Raw genomic sequence first — 12,661 nt, 5'->3', positions numbered from 1 at the left:
CTCATCTTTCAATTCAGAGGACTTTTTTGGTAGCTGACTGCTTCCTAATTATAGTTTTTCATGTACTGCTAGAACCAGGCAATGAGGGAACTGCTTAAACATGCATCTCTGGGTAAGTAGAGAATATTAGATGAAAGCTGAATGATAAAAACCAAAATGCAGTGAGAAGTTACTGTACTTCATTTGCTAACTTCCAAAGTAGAAGAGAAAACCTGAATGTACTATGTTTTCATTTTTTTAATGTGCAATTATTTATTTTTAAGTACTCTTATATGAAGGCCCTTATTTTTGGGTAACAGCAAGGCATTTTATTATCCACTCTTTCCATTCCTTAAATGTTTCCACAGGTTTAGTAAATTCACATTATCCTCATGACTGTAGTTTGTACTGACTTCAAGGATGTACACAGGTTCATCATCAGTCTACCTCACCAGCACTGTATACACTGCAACTTGTGTAAACAGATAAGACACAGGTTAAGGGGGTGCCAGTCAGCTTCTTCCAAGTGGCTGGAGTCTTGCATTAGGCATGCAAGCTACTGGCAGAGTTGAAGTTCAAATATGTGCCAATCTCACGGGTTAAAGTCTTAGAGGAGTGAAACAGCAGAACACTAATCACTTCAGGAATATAATAGTTACCAAAAACTGAATAGTCACTTGCAGATACTTTCTACAGCTTGTTTACTTTGTCTTCATAGCGTGAGCTATAAGCAGTCACTGCCATACCTGGCAAAGCTGAACATCCCCATACCACCTGCCAAAGAGGCCTGTCCAAAGACAAAATTCCAGGAGTCTCTTGGGTAAGGTCATTCATTATTATTGCCACAATAAAGAAAGCATCTCCAGGTTTCTTCTTTTTTAAGAACTTGGGGATGTGCCCTGCTTGAATATGTAGGTTTTATGTGTTATCATTGGCTCTAAGGGAACACCTCATGATAGAGACAGGAATGAATTCTAGGAGTTCTATGTTCAAGCTGTAGAAGAATACTTCACAGTCACCCTTGAGCCATTTAATAAATTCCTCACTGATAATTCTCGTGTTTCCTAGAAATCCAATGCACTGTATATAAATACTGCATTTCTCTGGAGGGGGTGCCTTTCCGTAAGGATCACTGAAAAATTGTTCAAAGTCTTGGGGAGCCTCAGGATGAGAGATGAACCAATCTGACGGTGAATGCAAGTTAATGGGTCCAAAGAGGTCATTGTCTGGCTTGAAGGCTTCATTCAGCAATTGCCGTTTGCCAGCATCTAACTTATGCCGTGACACAAGTGTTGGGTTTTTTGAGATGAGAGCTGTTTTTAGTGTCTGCTCAGAGTGCTTTACTATTTGCATAATGACAGGTCTCTTCCATTCACATCGTGTTTCTATGTAGAGCTGTCATCCTTCCTTCTGAATGTGTCAAACAGCTGTTCTACCACGAGGCTTTAGAGAGGAAGGCGCCCATTGGAGTTTTTGCCATACAAGGACGGACATGCCTGGGCCTGGTTGACAAAGTGCTTTGAGGAGTGCCTTCACCCTTGCCAGGCCTCCATGCCAACCCCCTCTTGCATTGGCCCTTGTGTGCCTTATATTTTCATTTCTAAATTCTTTCTTTCTTGGTATGTCAGTTAGGACAAATGAATTCCTTTCTCATCAACATTTTCAAGTCAATCTCTTGCCATAAGAAATCACTGAATACTTTATATCATTTGAATTTTGTAGCACTTTAATCAATAAGTCAGTAACGGTTCCCTGAATCTGGCAGTATAATATCTACTCTATAGGACAAATAATTATCTATAAAAAAAAATCATTGGGGAGACAAGATACAATGCGTGGAAAAATATCAAGTATGTTTTTTTTATTAAAAATCAATGTGTAAAAGTTGTCTTACTAGAAAGTAAAATCATGCATTTTGAAAAAGAACTATAACGAGGATTTAGAGCTGTTAAGATTTAATGATTTGGGTGGGACTTGTGATGACTCTTAAGGAATGGGTAGATTAACCAGCTGGTGACACAGGAGACATTTTAGAAAGGGAAAAGTATGAGAAAAAGCAGAGATGGGAATGAGGGGTGTGTGTATGTTGTTGTTGTTGTTGTTAAAGGGCGGCCTATAATAAGCAGTCCTTTCGGTAGAGAGAGTGTTCCTGTTATAAAATACAGGTAAATATATTTGAATGGGTAAAAACAGTTATTATTTATAAAGTCCTTACAATGCTAAGTGTCCTGCATAAATTATCTCATTTCATTCTTAATCAAAAACCTGTGAAGTAGGTACTGCTATTTTCATCTCCATTGTACAGGTGAGGAAGCTGAGGCATAGTTCCTAAGGTCACACAACCAGTGAATAATGGAGTCAGGATCGGTACAGAGAAAGATTGGCTACTGAGACTAAACTACTTCCACAAGAGAATCAGGACACATATTTCAGGGTCTTAATTATAAGAAATACAAACTCTGATTTGCCTTAAGGTGACAGAGCTCATTACAGTTCTCTGAGTGATTTAGGATGAGCTCAGGAAATCAGTGGGAAGAAGGGGATGAATGTGAGGACAAGTCAACAATAAAAAGTATCACCATTTCTTATCTGTCCCTGTGTTTTTGGCTGTACTACTGATACATGTTTTGGATATGTAAAAAGTTGAACAGCATAGACTGCCCTCAACCCAACACTACTCATTTTTCCCTTGAGTTCTTTCTGATATAGCTGTAGGAACTAGAGTAGGCCCCATTTGTGGGCACTTTAAGAGGTTTGGGTAATTTGGCCAGCTGAGAGGAGATTTTTTTGTAAACCAAGAAAGCAAGTGAATAATACCGCTAATATCTGGAGTGGATGTAATTTGTTCCTGAAGCATGCATCAACTTACCTTAAGACTTATGTGAACTGGCTATAATTCAAGATATGTCATCATTTTTATGAACACATACTATAAACTTGAACATGTTTCTTGTCTGCTAATTATGACAGTATGATCTGACATCTGACTTTTTGTTTCCTTATTCCATTTACACCTTAGTTCTTAATGAAATCTCACTACACTGATGGTCTTTTTGGATGATTCATGTTTTTCATTTTTCTCAAAGATTCAAGTATGCTTTGACATTGGTAGCTCCATAAATCAATAAAAGAAGTAGATAAATTAGTCCAAGCAACAATAAAATTTTTCTTTTGACCGCAACAAACATAGTTTACTAACTTTCTAGTCAACACAATTCAGAAAAACAAATTCTTGTTCAAAAAGGAAAATGACTCCTTCTATTTAGGTGCTACAGTCTTTGAAATTTTCTGTAATAAGAACAACAAAATAAGCATGCTTTTGGTGTTTACATATAGCTAAACCTTAAAACTCTATGAGCAGTATTATTGCCAAGAGTAATTAAGTTATTCAGATTTTGACCATATAGAATATAGTTATAACTGCTTTAATGTTCTTTTTCTATGAATCCTATCATTTATGACATTTTCGAGGCTGTTTCTATTGATTGATTTTTTTTTCTTTCAGAATGAGTTGTATTTCCCCACTTTGTGTTTCTTTCTTTTTGATTGGATGACAGACATGAATTTTATGTTATTGAGTGCTGATATTTTGTCTCCTCTTAAACATTCTTGAGCTTTACTTTGGGTTGCAGTTAAATTACTCAAAAAAAGTTTTCTTTTAAGATGTTCCCTTTAAGCTTCGCTAAGTGAGATCAAAGCTGACTTTAAATGTAGGGCTGAATATTCCCCACTACTGAGGAAACTTTTCTAAATACTTTATGTAATGCCTTTGCATTATGGGTTGTTTTTTTGTTTGTTTGTTTGTTTGTTTTCTATTATAGCTGTTGAGATAATGAACTGTATTTTCATCTCTGTGTGAACTCTGGAGATTGTTATCCCTGCTTCTTTCTGGTGGCTCTCTTTCTGCTTCAGGTGGTCTCTTCATACATGGGTGTCCATCAGCACCCAGCTGAAAAGTCAAGGGAAACCCTCAGTGAATCTCCAGATACCTCTTTCTCTCCTCTCTCCTCTCTCTCTCCCTCGTTCTTTCCCCCTTTCCCTCCACCTCCTTTCCCTCTCTGCAGGTCTTCTCTTTTTGTGCAACTTTTTCCTATCCAGTATTTTTCCCTGCAAATTCTATCCACTGTGACTTCTCAATTTCTTACCTCTGTCTCATAGCTCAGGAAGGCCTCAGACTTCCTGCACTGTGGTCTAGACACACTCTGATGTCAGTAAGCTGGGGAAATCCTGTGGCTCATCTTGTTCCTTTCCCATCTCTCAGAGGTCACTTTTTTGTGCTATCTGTTGTTCAAGGTCTAAAAGCTGTCCCATATATTTAGACTGGTCTTTTAGTTGTCTAAGGATGGAGAGTAAATCTGTTTTACTGTCTTGGTTGTAAACCATCCTGTTTACCTGTCGTCTTTGGAAGCAGAAATCCAGTTATTCAGATTTTAGATTTGCCAAAAAATAATATAAAACTCTGAAAACTTATGGAGCTTACAGTAAATTATGAGAGACTTTATTGTGCTCAAAAGTGAATGGAATCATTTAGATGTTTTGTAAGCCCTTTGAGCAGAGCATGGCTCTCTTCTAGGTCCTTGTTATGTCTCTGCATTGCAAAAATTGATATTCCAAAATTCTGTTGTACTACCAATCAAATCTTTGTAAGGAGGAATGGGCCAAAAGAAACAAACAAAAAAAACAAACAAAAAACTATTAACTACATTGGGACCACAACAGTGGTGATATGTATGTTTATATCATGCAAACATGTACACATTTTGTTTTGAATGGTGTTCTAACTGATAAATGACAATAAAATGTTTGGGTATAATAGATCTTATGATTAGCTGGATTCTTGGTTAAATTAACATTAATTTGATATATCTTGTTCTATGCCTTGTGTTGAAAGTCTTTCTAATATTTTATTTATTTACTTGATAAATAAAGAAAATTCAGGGACACCTGGGTGGCTCAGTCAGTTAAGCATCCAACTCTTGATTTCAGTTCAGGTCATCATCTCAGGATCATGAGATTGAGCCCTGTGTTGGGCTCTGTGCTCAGTGGGGAGTCTGCTTGAGATTCTTTCTCTTCCTCTGTTCCTTTCCACCCCATGCACATGCTCTTTCTCTCTCGCTCTCTCTCACTCGCTCTCTCTCAAATAAATAAATAAATATTTTAAGAAAAGAGGAAAATTCAGTCTAATTTAGTATTTCTCATATATCTATGATTCTAATGGTATTTTCGGGTCATGATGTTGAACATCTATAACCAATTTGTCCTACTGTTGATGTAGCCAATATAGTTTAACAGGAGCTCAATTGTCAATGCACTGATTGGATAAAAGATATTTATTATCTAGAAAAGTGAACACAAACATATTCTTAAATAAAGCCCAGCATATGGTCAAGGGAAGGTCCCAGAAGAGCCAGTAGAAAAGATCCTGGCTAGTGGGAATTTGACAACTAGGAATCCAACAGAATGCAATTGGTGTTTTGCAAGTAAAAAGAGATTTGGTAGTAAATGAAGGAATGTTCCAGATCCAGGAAGAATGTGATCTTTGGAAGGTCTGGACATAAGTCATTTGGATAGACACATGGGAATTAGAACTTTAGTCTCTGAGGAAAATGGAGTAGGGAGGTACAGGCAAGGCCCTTTTCTTCAAGAAAGTGGGGGAATGAGAGGAGGGAACCTAGATAAAAAGCAGGGAGTTAATACCCAAAATATATAAGGAACTCATACAATTCAGTAGAAAAAAAATCTAATTAAACAGTGGCCAGGGATCTCAATAGACATTTTTCCAGAAGAGATATACAATTGGCCAATGGATATATGAAAAGGGCTCAGCATCAGGGAAATGCAAGTCAATACCATAATGAATGAATCAAAACCTTACACCTATCTGAATGGTTATTATAAAAAAGACAAGAAACAAGTGATGTTGAAGATATGGAGAAATGAGAACCCTCATGCACTGTTGGTGGGAATGTAAATTGGTGCAGCCACTATGGAAAACAGTATGGAAGTTCTTCAAGAAAATTAAAATCCATATGATCTAGTAATTTCATTTCTGGGTATTTAGCTGAAGGAAACAAAAAAATCTAACTAAAAAGAGATGTATGTACCCATGTTCATTGCAGGATTATTTACAATGCTAAGACATGGAAGTAACCTAAGTGTCCATCAATGGATGAACGGATAAAGAAGAAGACACACACACACACACACACACACACACGCACGCACACACTGGAAGATTATTCAGCCTTAAAAAATAATGAAATCTTACAATTTGCAACAACATGGGTGGGCCTGGAGGGGTGCCCCTTCCAGTTGGCATATGGGAGAAGAATTAGGCACAAACAAGTCGGCTGCAAGAGACTGGGAGCAGGGGACAACCGTTGAAAAGATGGCTGCCCCGAGCAACTCCACAGTCTCACTTTTATTAGATAGAAACAATAGCCAACAGAAGAACCGATGAAGGTCAAACGTTAGTCACATGCCTTGTGAATAAACAAGAAAGAGGATAAAGTTTATAGTTAACCAAGCACATTCAAAGGACTCACCTAACTAACAACGGGCGCTTCTGGGAAGAGAAGGGAGCGATAAGGGAAAAGGGAAGCAGGCGGCATTTCGTTCCACTCTGAGCTGACCAGACGTTCCTGGCTGCAGGCGGCATTCCGCCCTGGGTGGGCCGGGCGTTCCCAGCTGCCCAGCTTCACGGTCGTATATCATCCTTCTCCCCAAAGACCTGTTGCCAGTATATGTTTTTCTTAAGGCCATATCTAAATGTGCTTGGTAACTAGTAAAATCCTCCAGAGGTTATAGTTTAAGTTACACATTGTTCTGAAGGGCAGTAGCAGAGGGGCATTGTGCTAAGGGAAATAAACCAGACTGAGAAAGACAAAAGTTATATGCTTTAATTTATATGTGGAATCTAAAAGAAAAACCCTACCCAAATTCATAGAAACAGAGCTTGTTGGTTGCCAGAGATGGGGAGTGGGGTGTGAAATGGGTGAAGGGGGTCAAAAGGCGCAGAATTCCAGTTATGATATGCATGTCTTGGGGATATACTGTGTAGCATAGTGACTATAGTTCTGTAGTCACTGTTCTACATATTCAAAAGTTGCTAGGAGAGTAAATCTTAAAAGTTCTCATCACAAGGGGAAAAAAGCTAACTATGCTTGGTGATGGACATTAACTAATATTGTGGTGATTATTTAGCAAAATATACATACATCAGATAAAATTGCTGGACACCCAAAACTAATATGACACCTGAAACTTATATGTTAGTTATATCTCAATTAAAATAAAAGAGTAAAAATGCCTAGTAATTTTAGGAAATTACTTGGGTAAAGAGTTACTTGCTATAAGGATGAGGATTTCACCCAGAACTTTGCCTAAGGCTGTGGACCTGACCTGCTTAGTTTTGAGTAGGCTCAAATCTGAACATGTAAATGACTGTAGACACCAGTGTGAGACTCTTCAGAGGCAGTGAGCCAAGCAGATTGTTATAATATTGGAGGATTTGCTGAATGTGCCATTCCAGACCTTTAAATCAGCTCAGTGCAACTCCACAAACGTGCACTAAGAGGGTATTAAGAAAGATATCAAAGGTGTGTCACACTGGGCTAATTTGTCTAACCTGCTCACAAAATTCTTCTGAATTATCTCTCCTCGGTTTCCAATCTTCAAGTCTTTTAACTACATGTTCCCAGTTTCATTTCTTTTGATACTTTCCTCCTTGCCCTTGATTACTGTTTTTATTTGGGCTAGTCTTTTCAAATATGTTGGGCCTTCCTCCAGGACATGGCTTTGGAAATTCATTTCTCCTTTTCATATGGTAGATCTTATATGCCATGCCATGAAGGATCCCATGGGACTAACTGGTGTGTGTCCTTTAACCACCTGATAAGCAGTATTTGAACCCAAGTTATATACTAGAAATGACCTTTTGAGTAAATCCTTGATATGGATCTGTTCTCTTTCATGTGATTCAATTCTCTTACATTAAACATCTTTTATGAGCCAGGGCACAGACCTACTCAAATGATTAAAACTCCGTCTCCACAATTGGGAAGGTAGGAGCTTTAGGGTAAGGGACACACAGGTAGCAGATAATTACAGTAGAGTGTGGTGTTTGCTGTAAAGAAGTCTAGTGTGTCTTTGCTAAGAAGAGGAGGATATTTAAGAAAGGAAGGAGACATTTGTCCCAGCTGGAGGGTAAGGGAAGGGTAGAAAACATACGGGTGAGTGATCTCATTTCTTTTTCTTAACAAAATGGGTGCAGATAAAGTCTCATCAGAGAAGTTTTACCATATGATCATATGAAGTACAATTAAGTATAAAATACTTTAAGTGGGCAATTTTCATCACACTTTCATCTTGGGGTGTGGTTAGAACCTAGTTTCAGGAATTATCAACCATTTATGGCTCTGGGTATAATTTCTAGCTCTGCAATTTAGTGGCTGTATTCACTTCTCTGAGCATTGGTGTTCCCATGTGTGATTAGAGATAATAATTATTCTGTAAGTGTGTCAGTTATCAAGTTACTCTTTCTCCGTTCCATATGAATCCTTTAATATATGCTCTGTGATAAAGGGATTTCTTTAAGCATTAAATTGGGTACAATGTTAAGTTTTCTTGATAGAGGATATTAGAAGGACATTAAGGAGGAAGAGGTTTCTGGGGATTTCTGGTGTGGGCTGGGGAGATCAGCAGTGTGGATGTAAGGACATCTGGTGGAGCCTGCCTCAGGCACAGGCCCAGAATACCATCTTTCTGTGATTCTGAAGCTCTGGGTGATGATATCCTTTCTGCAGACCTCTGCACATGGAACCCAGAGCTCTATGCAGCCTTCATGGGGCCACCATAAGCAGAGCATCACATAGCAGGTAGTGTTCCTTCTGCAGGTCTCCTGCATCTCTAAAACTCAGAAGGCCTCTACCTTGGCCAGCACCTAGACTCCCATTACATCCCCTGGCCAGTTGCTGAGAGCCTTCTCTCTGCCTGCACTCTGGAAGGTGTTCTCTCTGCCTGCACTCTGCCCAGCAGCTCCAGACCTGCCCCAGCCTGGCCAAATCAGCAAATTTCTCTGCTGTCCTGTGACTAAAACACACCTACTCCAACAAGTTCTGACCTTCCTTTAAGTTTGTCCTTCCTTGGATACTCTCGCTCAGCCTTGGGATACTAAACAGGGTTTCTTCTGACCTTACAGTTATTCTTTTGACAACTTCCCCCATTTAAACCACTGTGCCATTTCTGTCTCCTGATTGGATCCAGACTGCTACAGTAGCACATTTATCATAAGGATTACATGAAACAACTTTTGGCATATAAATGATAGCAGTTATAGCTAATCATGTTTCTTCTTCCCTCTCTCATAACGCAAACCCAAAAGGTTTTTTTGTAAGAATATGTGTGGGTGGGAGTATGGTGTGTGACGGGGAGTGGGGGTGTGTGGGGTGTGTGTGTGTGTGTGTGTGTGTGTGTGTGTGTGTATTTGAGACCTGGTATGTATGTGTGAGACTTTATGTTTACAAAATGCTATCTGTCCTTGTCCCTATTTCAGTGTTCTACTGTCAGTTATTACTTGAAATGTAAATTTTAGATTTGGAAGGAAGCTTTAAGATCATCTAGTCCAACTGCACATATAGAAATTGATTAACAGGAGACTAAGATTCTTGTTCAAGGTCACACAGTTAGTTCTGGGTGGAACCTGTATTATAAGAAGCCATCTATCCTGAGGACATGTCCAGGAGTTTTCTCTATAGCTGGAATAGCTCTCCAAACAAGTTTAAAATACAGAGTAATCTAGATGGCTGTATTAGTTTTCTAGGGCTGCCATAACAAATCACCACAAACTGGTGGTTTAAAACAGCAGCAACTTATTTTCTTACAGTTCTGTAGACTGTAAGTTCAAAATCTGGCAGGGCTGTGCTTTCTCTGGGGGTCTAGAAGAGAATTATTCTTTGCCTCTTCCAGATTTTGCTGGCCATCTGCATTCTTGGACTTGTGGCTGCATCACTGCTTCTGTCTTCATATTTCCTTTTCTTCTGTGTGTTTGATTTCTTTCCTTTATGTTTCTTATAAAGACACTTGTCGTTTAATTTAGGACCCACCTACATAATCCAAAATTATCTTCTCAAGATCCTTAATTACATTAGCAAATGTATTGCAAATTCCAAATAAGGTAATATCACAGCTTCTAGGGTTTGGGACATAGACATATCTATTTTGTGGCCACCATTCAGCCCACTACAATTTTTTTTTAAAAGAAAACAAACAAATTTAGATTCCCAAGTCACTATGATATATTATTCCATTAGCTCAGTTAATAAACCTAGATATCTTTTTTCAATAGTTATTTATTCCAGGGCATATTACTTACCAAAGTGATTTGCTTAGGTCTTGTAATAACAGTCATGCTATGTGAACCTCCCTTGGGAAACAGTTAGTCTTTTCACTATTATGCGTTAGAGCCAAGTGTCTCATGTTACAACAGGCTGATCCTAATGCAAAATTCATGTATGAGGAGGAGTAGGCAATGACACAATGCAAAATACCCTAAATTAATATTTTCCCACACAATCAAGCAGGTGCTTCCTTCCACTAATATCTGGGGCTAGTTAAAATTTAGAGAATATACTTGAATCTCTGAGAGCTTGCATGAGGTGTGAAGATATCTGGGAAGAATTGGTGTCAGTGAACACATGGACTAATCTGTTTGGTACGTTCTATAGATGTTTAACCACCAAGTTCCTGCAGAGGTTCAAACATAACCCATTATTTCTGTATGTGTTAAACTGACATGCTGTAGAAGATTTTCTCCTATATTCCATAGTTTTCTCCCTTTTTCTTCCTCTTACATAACCTCATATTAATCCTATTCAGGTAGAAGTGTTTTTTAAATTAAATGAGGCTTATTTTGAGCATAATAATTGGCACCGTTTGAGCATTAAGACTATGTGCTCTGGTTTTAAAGAGGGAGAAAGATATGTTTCTCACATAGAAAAAATGATTTAAATGTGTTAGATTCATGAGAATACCTCTATTATTACTAATCAATTATGAAATGTAGACAGCTGGGAATGCCAGAGAACTACCCCTTCTCTCCACTCAAACTGGGTACAACTCCATAATATCTTGTCTTATATTAGGTTATTTTGTTCTATTTCTTACTGTTACTGGTGATAAAGAAGGAGTATAATTTTTTAAAAAAATTATTGGTGGCTATCTTTTCTTCCCCATATGTTTGTGTTTATTATTTGAGGATATACCGGGAGTGATGACTTTTTCTAAGCCAATTTTAGGACTTTTAAGATACAAATTAAGTGGAATTGACTGAAAACCAAATTCAGATTATTACATTTGTCAAAGCAAATGTCAAAGCACAACAAATTGTATCTTCTTTTCTTGCAATAGCTAAAAACAAAAACTAAAACTAAACCCTGCCTTCCAGAAAACAGAATTCCCTACATAGAATATTCCCCATTTTTTTTCTTTCTCACAGTTAGATGACACTGAATATCATCAGTTATTCCTATATGTTTTCTAACAAGAAAAACTCAGAATTCTTTCTCCATGCAAATAGATTCAAAAGACCTCAATAATGGACAAAATCACAAGTATTTGTTCTTGACAAACAAATGCCTTGGACATCTGCCCTCTTTTTGTCTAAAGGACTCTCTTGAAACACAAAGGCCTTTTGCTTTCCTTTTGCCACTGCCCCCACAGCCATGAGCATGCTCGGGTTTCAGAATAGGCTTGCCTCTAGTGTCCTCCACTATGGCAAAACAAAGGTCTGGCTGGACCCCCAATGAAACGAATGAACTCACCAATGCCAAGTCCTCTCAGCAGATCCAGAAACTGATCAAAGATGGGGCTGATCATCTAGAAGCCTGTCCATTCCTGGAACTGCTGCCAGAAAAACACTTTGGCCCACCACAGGGCAGGCATATGGACATTGATAAGAGAAAAGGTACTGCCAAGTCTTGAATGCCTGAAAAGGTAACCTGGTTGAAGAGGATGAGAATTCTGCACTAACTGCTCAGAAGATACCAAGAATCTAAGAAGATTGACTGCTGTGTATCACAGCCTGTTCTTGAAAGTAAAGGGTAGCATATTCAAAAGCAAGCAGAGTCTCCTGGAACACATCCACAAACTGAAGTTAGACAAGGTTCAGAAGAAGCTTCTGGCTCACCAAGCTGAGGCCTGCAAATCTAAGACCGAGAAAACATGCAAATACTATGAAGCACATCTTAAGGGCAAGAAGGAGGAAATTTTTAAGATTCTGTCCAAGGAGGAAGAGGCCAAGAAATAAAACTCCCTTTCTTTTTTCTGTTTATAGTGGCCCCAGTAATTACATGGACGAGTTACTTAATAAAACAGACTTTATCTGGAAAAAAAAGGAAAGAAATATGAAGCCCTTTTAATTCTTGTGATTTCAGAAGGACAGTCTCTATCAGGATGTTCTCTAACATTTGCAGATATCTTTTTCCATAGGAATATGTTGACAGACAACAGCAATAGCAGTTAGTGAGAGATTGGAGGGCACCTGGCAGGGAGCAGCTGCTTGTGTTTGAGAACCTGGAAGGTTTCTTGGTCTTGCCATGTTCACAGCTCAGCGGATGAATGGATCTCCAGAAAGATGAGAAAAGGATAGGTCAGAAAATGGAGGTTCTTCACCTTAACTAAAGGA

The 12,661-nt window shown here is 38.4% G+C and overlaps 2 pseudogenes; one reads left to right on the top strand and one right to left on the bottom strand.

Annotated features, from left to right (window-relative positions):
* Nucleotides 1-282: 282 nt before the first annotated feature.
* Nucleotides 283-1,332, bottom strand: LOC111152391 (annotated as a pseudogene).
* A 10,367-nt stretch (nucleotides 1,333-11,699) lies between these two features.
* Nucleotides 11,700-12,283, top strand: LOC111152365 (annotated as a pseudogene).
* The last annotated feature ends 378 nt before the right edge of the window (nucleotides 12,284-12,661 follow it).

This window comes from Enhydra lutris, unplaced genomic scaffold, assembly GCF_002288905.1.
Source record: "Enhydra lutris kenyoni isolate GAN:26980312 unplaced genomic scaffold, ASM228890v2 scaffoldscaffold28, whole genome shotgun sequence".
NCBI classification, from domain to species: domain Eukaryota; kingdom Metazoa; phylum Chordata; class Mammalia; order Carnivora; family Mustelidae; genus Enhydra; species Enhydra lutris.
Note: the sequence above shows the minus strand (reverse complement) of the source record. Positions and strands in the feature narration are given on the sequence as shown.